The 15,567-nt window shown below is 39.2% G+C and overlaps 1 non-coding gene and 1 pseudogene across 1 annotated transcript; one reads left to right on the top strand and one right to left on the bottom strand.

Annotated features, from left to right (window-relative positions):
• Positions 1-15,567, bottom strand: part of LOC148074730 (serine/threonine-protein kinase B-raf-like) — a 142,602-nt pseudogene that overhangs the window by 26,263 nt on the left and 100,772 nt on the right.
• Positions 641-853, top strand: LOC148074737 (small nucleolar RNA U3). Its single transcript, XR_015712038.1, has one exon. It is a non-coding gene; the product is annotated as a small nucleolar RNA U3 (small nucleolar RNA).

Genomic DNA, 15,567 nt, shown 5'->3' on the forward strand with positions numbered 1-15,567 from the left:
AAAGTGCTTGTTCTTTGAAGTGTAGTTCACAGAAATAAAGATTTTTTTACTCAAAATGATTCAATAAATGACATTTGTTTCTTATAATATTGACTTTACTCCATGTGTGTGCAAGCTTTATGGTTCATGTGTTTGATATAAACATACATTTCATGTTGTGTATTTAATAGTGATGTGTTGATGAAGCCAAATGAAACAGTGTCATGTTGTTTAGAGGTCAGTAGGTGGCGCCATCAGTTTAAAAATTATGTTTCATTAGAAAAGTTGTTCAAAACAATGGAAAATAGTGCAGAGACCGCCATCTAGTGGACACTTAAAAATAATGACACTGCTTCATCAAGCTAAGAAGTACAAAGCACTTTCAATACTTACAAAGTATTTTATTAATTGACTTTTGTTTATTATAATATTGACTTTACTTTTTGTGTTTTTTAAATAATGTAGAAACCTAGTTTGAAAGTATTGTGGTGCATGTGTTTGATTTGTAAATACATTTCATGTTGTGTATTTAATGTGAATCACACAGTATCATGTTTGTTCAAATTAATGAATGCAGAAGAAAAATAATAAATACAAAATCAACCATCACTATAATAGTTTGGTGTGAGGATGGAGTGTGATGTTGGTGCAGAGATAAGTTAAGACTATACTTTCAGGGATCATTTCTATAGTTCTTAACTTAAGAAATGTGTTTGTAAAGTGTTTGGTGTCACTAACCATGATGAAGAGTTGTGATATTCCTTCCTGAGTGTGAAGCAGACAGAGAATAATGATTCACTTCATATGTTCTCTGTCATTGATGATCCTTCTTTACTTCCTTGTGCAGTATTGAGAGGAATATGATCAGAGTGGTTGTTGGTTCATAACAACTAAATGTTAAACCTTTATGAGTTTAGCAGTAATGGTGAGATTAAGCCTCATGAACCACTGAAGACTTCCATTAGAGTAGTTCATCCTTAACTAACGCTTTAGGATTCATTTGCTCTAACAAAGCATCAAGTTTGGCATCATTTCTGCTTAAAGGATTCAGAAGCAGAAACTTTTATTTGTCAGATTCATTGATTTGTGAGACTAGTAGAGATATGTGTTTGTATTTTGTTAAAAACCTGAATATTTAGGGGCGCTGTTGAGCATAGCAATGGAGTAGACATGTTTTTTGGAGCTCCACAGAACGACTATATAAAAGTAATTTTTTCAGCGCACTTTTTGGAAAACATTCGAATTTTACCTTTGCTAAACCATATGCCTAAAAACCGAAACTTTGAAATGGCTGGTAAATCAAGCAAAGGTGGGCAAACAGCGACTCAAGCCACGAGGCCTTCGCCTTCGACGCCGACTTTAGCCCCGAGCTCCATTGAAGTAGCTTTCCTGAGAAGGAGTGTCTCCGCACCCGACGCGTCGGTCACTGAATCGCTCAAGATGGAACTACTATCTTCGGTGCGCAAGGATTTACTTGAAATCCTTCAAACAGAAGTTGGCGCAGTGTTGGAAAGTGAGATGGCGGTGATTCCAGCGGATATTGGTGCAGCGAGAGCGGAGCTCAAAGAATACAGGTCGACGATCAACTCTGAACTCTGACCTCTGAACTCTCCGCCATGAAAGCTACGGTGAAGGATGTGGAAGAAAGTTTGTCAACGTGCACGGATGATGTTGTTTCACTCAAGAAGGAGGTGAAGCGGCTCACGGGGGTCGTGGACCAACTTCACAATAAATGCGAGGACTTGGAGGCGAGGTCGCGGAGGAACAATGGAAGGATCGTCGGAATCCCGGAGACCCGTGAATGCAACACCGAGTCTGTGTCCTTCTGCAGCCTTTGATCTGAAGGACGCTCCTGGACAGAACCGTCTCTCCCCGCCTGGATCTACAGAGGGACGCCGGTCAAACACCATCATAGCCCGCGTTCACTACTTCCAAGACTGTGAAAACATCCTGAGACTCGCTCGGATCAAACAACGCATCAGTGTGGACGGAGTCAGCATCTCAGTGTTTCCTGACCCGACAAGTGTTGCCAAAGCACGCGCGGCGTTCAATGACGTCAAGAGTCGGTTTCGTGGAGTGGACGGGGTTCGCTTCGGATTTGCTTATCCTGCCCGCTTCAGAATCACCTACAAGAATGTGGAGAAATCCTTCTACTGCTGCAGAGGCGCGAGTATGTCAACAAAAACATCAGTGGAGCCTTAATTGTATTAAGTCAAGTTCTGTTGGGGCCAACTTTAGCTTCCTGAGCGTGTTAGTGCAGATACCTTTTATGGTAGGTTTATTTGTTGATGTTGTTTTTGTTTGTTTATGTTTACTCCATACAGTTACAAGTGTATTTACACCCATGTTAAAATATGAGTCACAACCCACTGTCTTTAGGTTCAACACGTTTTGCTACAAATTTTAAAAGCCTTTAAAATTATCGCCTGAGAAACATACAAGCGTATTACATGTCGAGGAATACTGGTAGCCATGGGTAATACTAAGTGTGCAACAGCTAAATTATTAAAAATGCGAGAGAACGCAACGAAACTCAAAGAGTGCAAAATGAAACAGCGGATTCAAGGAGGTCTTGCACCTTTTCTTGATCAGGAAAGTGTTCAGTGCTCAGTGTGTGGGAAAAAACCTGCGGCAGTTGTTGATGCAGGGAAAATTCCTCACACGACTCTTGGTGCCATGCCAAGCAGTCAGACGTTAGACAGTGATGACGGGGGTGATGAAGGATTGTCCAGGTTGACGGGGACGACGTTGGTGGGGGGCAGGGTTGTAGATGGGGTATGGGCGTTGACTTTGAGGAGGGGTTTGTCACAGCTCTCGGGGTCAGCTGCACACTGCGTCAGGTGGAACCAGGTGTCTCCTTTGCCTTCCAGCCGGAGGGCGTGAGACGTCCTTTCCAGTACGCGATGAGGACCAGTCCAACGTGGTTCCGTCCACTTTCGCTTGAGCGCCTTCAGGTAGACACACGGGGTGACCTGCAGTGGAACGGGTTGCTTGGGGTCCTCTTCAGTCTGCTTGGAGAACCTGGAGCCAAGAAACTGTACAGTTGAGACAAATGGCGTGTGTGTTGTCTTACCCTTTAGGTTTGATATTGGTAATGGAGCGTGGGGTCCTGGAAAACAGCGACCTGTGTGGAGTTCGAATGGAGAGTAGCCCGTCCGGGTATTAACAGACATTCGAACACTTATCAGTGCCATTGGTAGTGCCGCGAGCCAGTTGACTCCGGTACTTATCATGACTCGGTTGAGGTTGTCCTTCAACGTCCTGTTCATTTTCTCCACCTGTGCCTGTGACTGGGGGTGGTAAACAGAACCAAACTTGTGTTTGAGGCCCAATTGGCGCTCCACCTGTTGTAAGTGGGTGTTCTTGAAATGCGTGCCATTGTCACTTTTCAGACAATGGGGAAAACCATGAGTTGGAATGTAATGGTTAACCAAATGTTTAGAGACGCTTTTTGCATCTTCTTTCCGGCAAGGATATGCTTCTGGCCATCCTGAGTAGGCGTCCACCATCACCAACAGGTACCTGTATCCAGAAACTGGGACCAACATGTCCGTATAGTCGATAACAACCATTTGTCCTGGAAAGAAAACTGAAGGGTGTGTTAGTCCTGGTAGTGGTTTGAGAGTAGGCCTAATTGCAGCTTGATTGCAAACATTACACAAGATTAGTGCTTGTTTCACCATTTGGTTTTTAAATGGATGCCACCAATTGTCCAATCTTCGAATTGTTTCTTCTCTGCCTACATGTGTAGGACCATGTGCCTCAAGGATTAGAGATTTCAGATAGGCTACTGGTGCAGCCGGGCGTCCCCTTTTACACCAGACACCTTCTTCTGTTTTCCCTGAGCCTTGATTTATCCACATTGAAATTTCTTCAGGTGATGCTTGAGATTGAATGTGAAGAATTTTTGACCAAGATGACTGCTCATCCATTTCTTCAGCTGGAACCACCATCATTTGCCCTTGTGGCTGATAACCCGCGGTTTGTTTTGCCAATGCATCTGCCGCGCGATTACCTTTTGATATTTTGTCCGATTGAATGTCCTTTTAAATATATAACACCACTATGTTCCTTCTTTTAGCATTAAGTAAAGTCTTATTAGTTTGAGGGAAGTTGTATTTATCTTAAATCATGATTTCTTGTGTTTGGTAATTTACACATCTTAACTATATCACCACATGTCCAAAGAGTAGTTTCCTAAACTACATTTAAACTTGCTAGTCAAGTTTTAGCTTTACTCATGCTGGCTCATGTTTCTTGTTTACCTTCTATGATATATTTAAGTCTGCAGTGGACAGTGGCTTCTTATTTCTCCCTCACTGGAGCTTCTCAACACCACCTCTAACAGGATAAGAATGATCAGAAGTTATGAGAAGGTCAGTTTTGAATCTATTCAGGTGATGATGAGGATATTGTGTGTGTGTCACGAGTTGTGTATTCATAACTTTGATCTGTGGATGTCTGTTAAAGTTTGTCATGTGTTTTTTTTTTATCTCTGAGCTCAGTGTTATTTGTAATATCTATGTGAATGTCCGAGAGTATTGTGTGAGTTCAAATGTGTTTTATGAATGTAATGGTTAATTAGATCAGGTGTCAGTCAGACCTCTTTAATTATTTACCCACAACAGAAATACAGTATCTATTCTAGATTACTCTTTTGCTTATCTTAACTAGTTTCAAATATTCACTTCAAGGAGATTTCCTATTAGTCTATAGTTATTTGGTTTATTCTTCTAGAGAGAAGAATGTCATATTTATATTTCTCAGTGTTTCTTTTAATTGATCTCTTAATCTATTATTTTTTTCTTTGACCTTTCCTCCTACAGTATTTTAGTCTCTATAGTCTAGTCTCTGGAGGTGACAAGTCAGCAGCTCTAGACAGAGTCACTTTTAATTAGTTTAAATAAAATTCTGCATCAGTCGACCACACAAGTTTTTGTTTAGTTTTCTTATGGCTGCTTTCATCATAGCTCTGAGTGGAGCAATCAGAGGATGTTATTCTGGGATTTACTTTTTTACTGTTACATTTTAGACTCAGGAAGATATGTCTCTTACAGGCTAGATTTGTCTACTTTTTCGTCAAATCACAAACAACTTTGCATTTCTTAATCATTTATCTCAGGGCCCTGTTATAATATCTATATAATATATATATATATAATATATAGAACCTAGCTTCTCCACCAGCAACCACAGCAAGAGCAACACGAGGGACAGAAGTGTCAGAGAGCATAGAGAACCTTGTTTGTTTGTTAGTTCAGCAGCCTCACCATCAGGACCACAAAAATGTCACGCAGACAAGAGTCAAGTTCATGTTTGCGACCAGATCGTGCCATTTGTCTTCATAATCACGTTCATCATCATCCCAGATATAGTTCTAAGTGCAGCGTGGGGGGTCCAAAGGTGGATCATAGGAATGAAGTCTCAAAAGTCTTTTCAAGATCAGAGAAATCAGATGTTCAATCATGTTGAACCAGTACAGCTCCTCCCTCTCTGGAGCAGAAGTTCATTCTTGGTGGAGAGTTGTTGAGGTTGAGTTCTTGTTTGTTCAGCTCAGAAAGATTGCTTCAACTGTAGGTGTCATCAATAGGGAACTGGACCAAAGTTCCTGGACTAAAAGCCAAAAATGCGCCATTGTTGACCAAAATTCTTTGTTTGTTTCCATCCCCTCGTCCTCTTCTCCTGCCACACCCATGCACTCCAGCCAGTGGCCAATAGGGAGCTATGATAGGAGCCTAGAACTATCATCTACTATCATCTCTCTATTTTTAGAGAAGCTCTTTTAAGTCTTTAAGTTGAATCCTAATTAGCTGTATCTGGCTAGCTCAAGAGCTCAATAAGGGCACTTTGTGTAATTAATTACCATTAAGTTAAAACAGAGTTTAAAGTTTCTTATTTTTCTTCCCTGTCAGGAGCTTTAACTCACCTGTAGTAATAGTTACTTTTGTCTTGTCAATAAATGAATAGAACAAATTAATAATAATATTAATGATATTAATAATAATGCTAAAAATAATAATAATAATAATAATAAGTAAAGAAGCGATTATCAAAAAATAATTAATTGAAAATATAAAAGAGGAAGAATTTAAAAATCTAAATTAAGAACCAAAACTTCAATTAACTAATTAAAATCCATTATAAAATCCGAGATAATAATAAAAATAAAACAAATAAAAATAAAATGGAATAATTTGAAAATAATAAATGCAATTAGATCTAATCACATATATACTAATTAATTAAAATGATTCAAGTCAAAACAATTGTCAATTAACAACTTAGTATTTATTTTTTATTATTTATTTAACTTCCTAATTAGTTGCATATATATTTAGCACAATTGACAAAGAGGAATAAGAGTGACCGTCTAAAGACCAAATACAACATCTTACTTAATATTCCTCCAATAATTAAAAGATAAAAATCCAATCCTTAATTTACTAAAAATAGTAAATTTATGACTAATTGTTAAAATAATAAAATTGATTTAAAGTAAAAATGAAAAATTAAGAAAACAGAATAAACTGCAATTGATTAAATTAATTAGTAATTAAATAATTACACCAATTGAGTCAGAACAGAAGTCAATTAAGAAGTAAACAAAGAGAAAACCAGCAGGGGGCAGCATAGCAAATACAACACCAAAGATCAGAAATTGAGAGAAGAAGAAGAGAAAACAGGAACTAGATATCAACAAACGTACACACGTGCAAGCAGTCAGTGACACACTTGTTTTAGATAAGCAGTATTAGCTTTAGACAAAACACAAAAGTTACACGCAATGTGACCAATTGTGAGTTGATCGATTGACGATGTAGCAGAAGGAGAAAATTGAAATGTGAGTTGGTTTGTTTTTCTTCTTAAACCCATTATACCACTAATTAACTGTATATTCATATATACCATAATTAAGTAATCAAACCCAATAGTGAATAGAATTCAAGATGATGTAAGAATGTGTGTTTAAAGAAGACATGAATACAACGGGAGGGTCGGTGAGGAAAAGAAGGAAGTCTTAGAAGTTCAACCTCCAAGCGAAACCACTCCCACCAACAAGGAAAAAACTCTTTCGGAGCTCATTCGAACTTGAAGCAGCTGACAAGTAACAACGTCTGCCAAGAAGCAGTGTTCATATCAGCAAGAGATAGTGTCCAAAGACACACGAACCTGGACTCTCAGCTGAGTCACAGAAAGTCAGAGATCTCACACAAATGAATGATCATTTTTACAAGTATCGCAGCGAGAAAAATATTCAAAAGATACAAACATAATACAGACACAGACAATTTAAACAAACAACACGACGACAACAGTATTTTACCAAAACAGGCCAGAGAGACAAACTATGCTACGTGGAACGAGACTCTAGTCCTGCCTGTCGTGTCTAAAGTGTTGAAGTCATAATGGCAGGAGAACCCCTCGACCGCTCAATTAGCTTCCAAACACCCTGGATAGGAGACCCCTCAACTCATCCATTCTATTTCAACCCCTGTCGAACTAACTCTAAACTAATCATCAATGAGAATTTATCCATCACTGTGATGGTTCAGAAAAATTAACTAGCCCTAACTATACTGCCAAATACCTGTGGAGCCCCTCGACACAGAAACAATGATATCTAACTGGCCTACACACCGGCTGGCAGAGTCTTCAGAACAGGATATTGGGAGAGACCCCTCCATCACCACATATGCCCCAATTTATGATAGCTACTTGGCTTACTGAAAAAGTACGTCTACTATAATCACCCATTGGCCAAGCATCCTAACTAGTTTAGGAATCTGGAAAAACGTCAGATGCCCTGTAGAGGGAGCCAGCTACACTCCACCCCTACTCAGAATTCTCAAGGGTTACCCGGTCGTGTAACCGTCTCCTCTGCCCATCAATTCAACTTAAAATCTAATCAACGTTTTTTTTTTTTTCCTTTTTTCAACGATGCTTCTTCTTCCCGGGACACGATAATGTCGTCTACACTTAATACAACAACAAACAACACTGACCATGCAATACCCCAAAAAACGAGCATCAGCTTGAGAAAGCACTATTGAAAAATATAATCTAAATTTGTGACAGAACCAGAGACTTACGTTTATTCTTCCAGGCAACCAAAACTAATATAAAATATATATGTAATCTTTTCCTAACCAAATATAAACTTAATTTTAGATTATAAATCTATGAGGAAAATAAGATACAATCTTTCTCCCCTGATTCTTGAAGTAAGGTATCGTGGGATCCCTGGTTGCCTGGAGAACAATCAGCTCAGAGTTCGTCTCGGAATCGAAAAGGCCTTGTTTCAACTTTCCTTTCCAATCTTCCCCCGCCTCTTTCTCAGAGGGCGGGATTGACTCCACCCCTTTGATACCAGCAGCTGTACTTCCTGTAACTGATTTAGTCACAAGCAGAGCAGTGGACAGATGCAACCATCTTACCAAACATTTTGTGTCTTGAAGATTTTTCACTCTTCCTGCTCTATTTCTCCCTTTCAATGTTAATTTCGAAGTGCCTTCCGCCTCCATTTCGTTTATTCTTCCGATAAGCTTGTGTTCTACTCTATTCAACACATCAGTTAGAAGATGAATGGAACTGTTTTGAGGAAGGTAACCTGCATTTTGAGTCTCTGTAAACCATTTCACCATTTTTGCTTTTTTTTCATCTCGTTCATTTGGCGCAAAATTTCCACTATAGACCTGAACTGCGGCCTGTAACTGATCTGACAAAGACATTTTTTGAGGATGCGGGACACATCTCGACCAATCAATCCAATTTGTAGAAAGATTAAATTCTTTCTGTAATTTACTCGACATTTTAGTTTGGATTTATTTTTATAGTACTTCTAAAATTTTAACAGTTTTTCTTAGTCTAGTAATGATACCAATGAGACCAGTATTTCCGGACTACGCCCTAGTTCCTGTTTTTTTTTTATGTTCAAAATTGTATATTTATCCTACAATTATTTTCACATACAACAATACAATATTTAGAAACCTTTTATTTATCAATTTGTCCCCCGAGCACGACGGTATTCAACACGAGAATATGGGACCAGTTAACTTTTCCTCCGAACACGACGGAATTCAACACGAGAATATGGGACCAGTTAACTTTTCCTCCGAACACGACGGAATTCAACACGAGAATTACGGAACAAGCCAACACCTCTAATCTTCTATTCAATATTTTTCAACAATTGTTCACCTCGAGGACTTCTAAAAATTTTAAAAACTTGCCACAATAATACTTGTACCACTATTCCAACACGAGGATATAGTATTTTCTTTAAAACCTGTTAAAACAACACTTGTACCACTATTCCAACACGAGGATATAGTATTCCCACTACTCCAACACGAGGACGTAGTATTTTCAAAAACACAAGAAGTCTTCACAACTATTCCAACACGAGGATATAGTATTCCCACTACTCCAACACGAGGACGTAGTATTTTCAAAAACACAAGAAGTCTTCACAACTATTCCAACACGAGGATATAGTAATATTTCACAATTCTCACTACTCCAACACGAGGACGTAGTATTTTCAAAAACACAAGAAGTCTTCACAACTATTCCAACACGAGGATATAGTAATATTTCACAATTCTCACTACTCCAACACGAGGACGTAGTATTTTCAAAAACACAAGAATTTTTCACAACTATTCCAACACGAGGATATAGTAATTTATTTTAGACACTTTTCATCACATACATTCAATACCTTAACACATTTTGACAGACCTTGGAGATAGGAAAACCTTTACCCACACAGAGAGAGGTAAAGACTTGTTTAAAAATAAATGAATTCGATGGTTTTTTACCTTATCTTACTCGGCGCCTCGAGTCCACCTCCCCCGGAATGGGATCCGGCTCCTCCGAACCCTCTCTCTCAAAGGATCCTGTTCGTGACGCCAATTGAAGTAGTCGAGCAGATTCGTTGGATCCTTTGGGTAGAGAGACAGAGTCCGGTCCATGAAGTCAGGCAAAAAGGTTTATTAAGAAGTTACACAAGATGTATAACAACGAGAGGTGCGCAGAGCTCTGAGTTACGAGTGTGAACAAACGCACATATATTCTTACAAGGCCGTTATCTTACAAGGCCGTTGTCTGTCTACTGTTGCACACAAGTCCTTATAAGGTAACATCCAGATGGTGTTATGTCTGACTAATGGGGTGAAAGTTACAGACAGAAGTTATTGACACGTTTCCTGAGTGTTCGGGCTTGACCTTTATTGAATAGAACACTCAGTGCGTGTCACCCGAACAAATACAGGTGATAAGGATATGCAAACAGATTGACAGAAATATAATGAGGCTTCAATATCTTAAACCTGAAAGAGACTATTTTGCATGAGCCCACGGATGCTAGTGAAGAGCAGTTAGCTCTAGACGGAAGGAAGAATGCTGACTTCTATGCCGAACTGATAAGACTGATAGATGATAAAAGTCTATCTCTAATCAGACATGACGCTGCTGATAAAGGCAGGGAGGCACTGAAGATATTGAAAGAACATTATTCGGGAAAAAGCAAGCCAAGAATAATAAGTTTATACACATCGTCGACCAAGCTGCGGATGGCAGACAACGAAAGTGTCACAGGCTATATTATAAGAGCGGAAAATATTATCACTGCTTTGAGAAATGCAGATGAAGCTATGAGTGATGGACTAATCATAGCCATGATACTTGGTGGACTACCGGACATGTTCAGGCCTCTAGCTGTCCATGTGACACAAAATGAAGACCAAGTTACATTCACAGACTTTAAGAGGAGGCTGAGAATCTATGAAGAAGCTGAAAGGATGAAAACGGCTGAATCAACGGACAATGTAATGAAAACACACATAAAACATAGCAAGCAAAATATGAATACACACTTTAATAACAAAAGACATGAAGATGTAAGTGTGACATGCTACAGGTGTGGAATAAAAGGACACATAGCAAGACAATGTATGCGAAAAGTGTGGTGCAGTTACTGTAAAAGCAACACACATAAAGAATCCCTGTGCAAGAACGAGGGAGATCAAGATGGTGCCAGAAAAGTTGCAGAGAAAGAGCAAGAAGGTGATGACGACCATCTCTTCATGGCGAAACATACAAAGACTGAGAGACCAGCAGACAACATCAAGATGAAAAGCATCATGGTGGATGGAGGAGCAACCTCTCACATCGTGAACGACATGAGCAAGTTTGTGAGTTTCGACGCCACATTTCAGCCAGAGACCCACGCAGTCGAGCTGGCAGATGGGACCGAGTGCAACGGAATCGCCCAACGCTGTGATTCATCTCCTGGACAGCACCGGACGACAACACAGAGCACAGCTTCGGCAAGCACTCTACATGCCAACGTACCCCCAAGACATCTTCTCAGTGGTGAGAGCAGCGAATGGAGGAGCAACAGTCACGTTCAAGAAAAAGAACAGTCACATGATCACAAAAGATGGCAGCAGGTTTGACATTCATGAAAGTGGCAATTTGTATTATTTATCAACTGTTGAACAGAGTGTTGATAAATGTAAAGTGTCCCACGACATACAAACCTGGCATGAGATTATGGGTCATTGCAATTATGAAGATGTACAAAAATTACAAGGTGTTGTAAAAGGCATGGTGATAAATGGGAGTGTGGTCAGACCATCACAGACATGTGAAGTGTGTACGAAAGGAAAATTCACACAGAGTAGAAATAGGGAGCCAGACAGAAAAGCTACAAAACCATTACAGCTAGTCCACACTGATCTAGCAGGTCCAATGCGAACCCCGAGCATAGAGGGACACAGATACGCTCAATCTTTTACAGATGACTACTCAGGTACAATGTTTGTGTACTTCCTTAAAGCTAAAAGTGATGCAGTTCATGCCACAGAAAGATTCTTGGCAGACATAGCACCTTATGGTGAAGTCAAGTGCGTCCGTTCAGACAACGGCACTGAGTTTACAACTCAAGTTTTCCAAGAACTGTTGACCAAGAATAGGATAAGGCATGAAAAGTCAGCGCCCTGTTCGCCACACCAAAATGGCACAGCAGAGAGAGGTTGGCGAACTCTCTATGACATGGGCAGGTGTTTACTGTTAGAGAGTAACTTACCAGATAAACTATGGAACTATGCTGTACAGACAGCTGCTTACGTTAGAAACAGATGCTACAGCAGACACACAAGAAAAACTCCATATGAGATGTTTACAGGCGTGAAACCGGATGTTTCCAAACTGCAGAAGTTCGGGTCCATCTGTTTTGCTTACAAACAAGAGAAAGGGAAGTTGGATTCCAGGTGCCAGCAAGGTGTCTTTATAGGATATGATAAAAACAGCCCAGCTTATCTGGTGTACTATCCAGACACAGAAAAAGTCCAAAAGCACAGGTTAGTGAAATTCACAACCAAAACAGCAAATGAAAAGGAGACACAAACATCTGAAGCACACATTGAGTATTGTGATAGAGATGTACAGCCAAAAAGTCATGACAATGGAGAAATGGTTGATGAAAACAAAGAAAATGCATCAAGTCATGATAAGGAAAGTGATGTTTCGGAGACTGCTCCAAAACAGACTGAAGTGTCTCAGCAAGAAGACGATGCTGAGAGAACAAGGCGGAACCCAAAGAGGGAAAGAAAGAAACCAACTTACCTACAGGACTTTGAAACGGAAGAAAAGCTAAACAAACTACAAACATGTATTGACTTCTGTTACAGAGCAGTGTGTGACATTCCTCAGACTTACAAGGATGCCATTGCTTCAACCAACTCAAGGCAGTGGATCAATGCTATGAAGGAGGAGATGCAGTCACTGGAGGAAAATGAAACATTCAGCCTCACCCATCTTCCACCAGGCAAACGAGCAGTGGGGGGCAGATGGGTGTACGCACTCAAGAGTAACACTGATGGAACAGAAAAGTAACTGATTACGAAGAGACATTCTCACCTACTGCTGATATGACCAGTGTGAGGTTGATCATGCAGAAGGCAGCGCAGGAGAATCTGCTGCTGCATCAGATGGACGTTAAGACAGCATATTTACATGCACCTATTGATTTTGAACTTTACATTGAGCAACCAGATGGTTACGAGACATGGTCAGACACAGGTGAGAAACTGGTGTGTAAACTGCATAAGTCTCTCTATGGTCTCAAGCAGTCCGGAAGAAACTGGAATGCTATGTTACATGCATGTTTGATCAGAAATGATTTCACACAGAACCCTGCTGATCATTGTGTGTATACAAAAGAAAAACATGATGAAAAGGTAATCCTCATTATATGGGTTGATGATTTGATAATAGCAGCTAGCAATGAAAGTGTATTAACAAATGTGAAAACAATGCTAACTGAAAAGTTCAAAATGAAAGATCTGGGAAGACTCAGACATTTTCTGGGAATAGACTTTGAGCAAACAGAAGGCCAAGTTGTTATGTCACAGAAAAGATATGTGAACAAAATACTGAAAAGATTTGAAATGGAAGACTGTAGGGCAAGAGAGACCCCATGTGAACCAAAACTTGACTATTCAGAAAATGCTGAAAAAATGACAAATTCAAGAAAGTACAGAGAGGCAGTGGGAAGTTTAATATATTTGTCCACATGCACTAGACCAGACATAAGTTTTGTGGTCAGTAAACTCTCACAGCATTTTGATGATCCAACTGAAGAACACTGGAGCACTGTAAAACATGTCTTTAGGTACCTTAAAGGTACAGCAGAACAAGGTTTATGCTTCAAAAGAAATGACACAAGTAAACTAGGTTTGAAAGTGTACAGTGATGCAGACTGGGCATCAGAGAGAGCAGACAGGCGCAGTATCTCAGGTTATTGTGTCAGTTTATGTGAAGGAAGCTCTCTAATTTCATGGAAATCAAGAAAACAACCAACGGTTGCACTTTCTACATGTGAAGCAGAATACATTGCCTTAGCATCAGCTATACAGGAATGTATATATTTGAAACAGCTACTTAAAGGAATGGACAAGTACCAGTATGCACAAACAAAAGTGTACGAAGACAACCAAGGTACTATTGCACTTGCCAAGAACCCTGTAAACAGGCAAAGATGTAAGCACATAGACATCAAGTATCATTTCATCAGGGAGATTGTAAACACTGGCAAGATACATCTGGAGTATTGTCCTACTGAGCAAATGCTTGCTGATGGAATGACAAAACCAGCAACTAAACTGAAACTGAAAAGGTTTGTCAAAGATATGTTTGGTACATAAAAGTACATACAATTTTGTGTTCTCGGGAAACCCATTAAGTTAAAGACGAGTGGGGGTGTTAAGCAATGTCAAAGAAAACGCCTTTACTCATTGTGTTATGCACAGTACTTTTATTTTGAAGGATGTGTATTGTTCGATCCCGGATGTGATGTGTGACTTGCTCCGGGAAAAGATGATTAACGCTTGTGTGTTCCAGCCGTTGTTTAATGAAGAAAATAAAGCAATGATTGAAGCTGTACTGAAGTGGAGTTTGAATGAAAATCCTTAACAACATCTATCTTGGATTATTATCATTACTATCATTTATATTACAAATGCATTGTTATTCAAAAGTACAAGACAATATTAGCTTTATTTTTAGTCATGTACGTACTGGAATGGTTCTAACCATCTGTTTATTCATTTATATTTTGGGGTTTATTTAACAAAATAATACAGTTACATAGTTTATGTTACAACATTGCTAATGTTTCTAAACTGCTAATTAATGCAAGTCAAGTGTCGTTTAAGCTACTTTTTTATTGCAGCTAAATCTGCAAAAGGGAAATATATTGAGAGGTGCAGGCTTGTTAAACTGATATATAGATATATATTTATATATGTATATACTGTATGAGTCACTTGACAACTTTATTTAACCTGATTACTATGAATTATGAATGAGGAGCTAATGAGGCTCATAAACATTGTTGCTAAATTGCTAATGAAGTTATATTTTATTTTACACACTAGCTTACAGTCAATATTTGAAAAGTACGGCAGAAATACATTAGATAAACAAATACATAAATATGGCTGATATGAAAAGATTACTAACGGTTTGTTTTTTTAATTTACCCTAAAACATGACTATTGACATGTGTACCAATTGTTATTATAGTTACTTATTTAACCAAGTAGCTGAGTGTGTAGAAGCTGTTGGATGAATCATTTTATCATATTTGGTTGTTCAAGCAAAGCGAACTACACACAATTAAATATTATATATGGTATATGGTATTGTCTTTTTCAACATTCCATTTATATTTATGTTCATTATTGGGTCTCACACACACACACACACACACACACAAAAGACTAAGAGCATGCAGACGCGGAATGGTTGGAAAGAAAGCCACAGGATGTTTGGGAAATGTTGCGTGTTGATCTTTATAATAATAATCTCTATTTATATAGCGCCTTTATAGACCAGGGTCACAAAGCACTTTGACAGCCATTCACACATACTGATGGGAGTAGGCTGCACCACATGGCACCGAATCTGCCATCAGGGTAAAGTGTCTTGCTCAGGGACACAACGACACAAGCTTGTCTGGAGCTGGGATTGAACCTGCAACCTTTTGGACTGCAGGCAACCACTCTACCATCTGAGCTA

Source organism: Callionymus lyra, chromosome 7 (genome assembly GCF_982586985.1).
Source record: "Callionymus lyra chromosome 7, fCalLyr1.hap1.1, whole genome shotgun sequence".
NCBI classification, from domain to species: domain Eukaryota; kingdom Metazoa; phylum Chordata; class Actinopteri; order Syngnathiformes; family Callionymidae; genus Callionymus; species Callionymus lyra.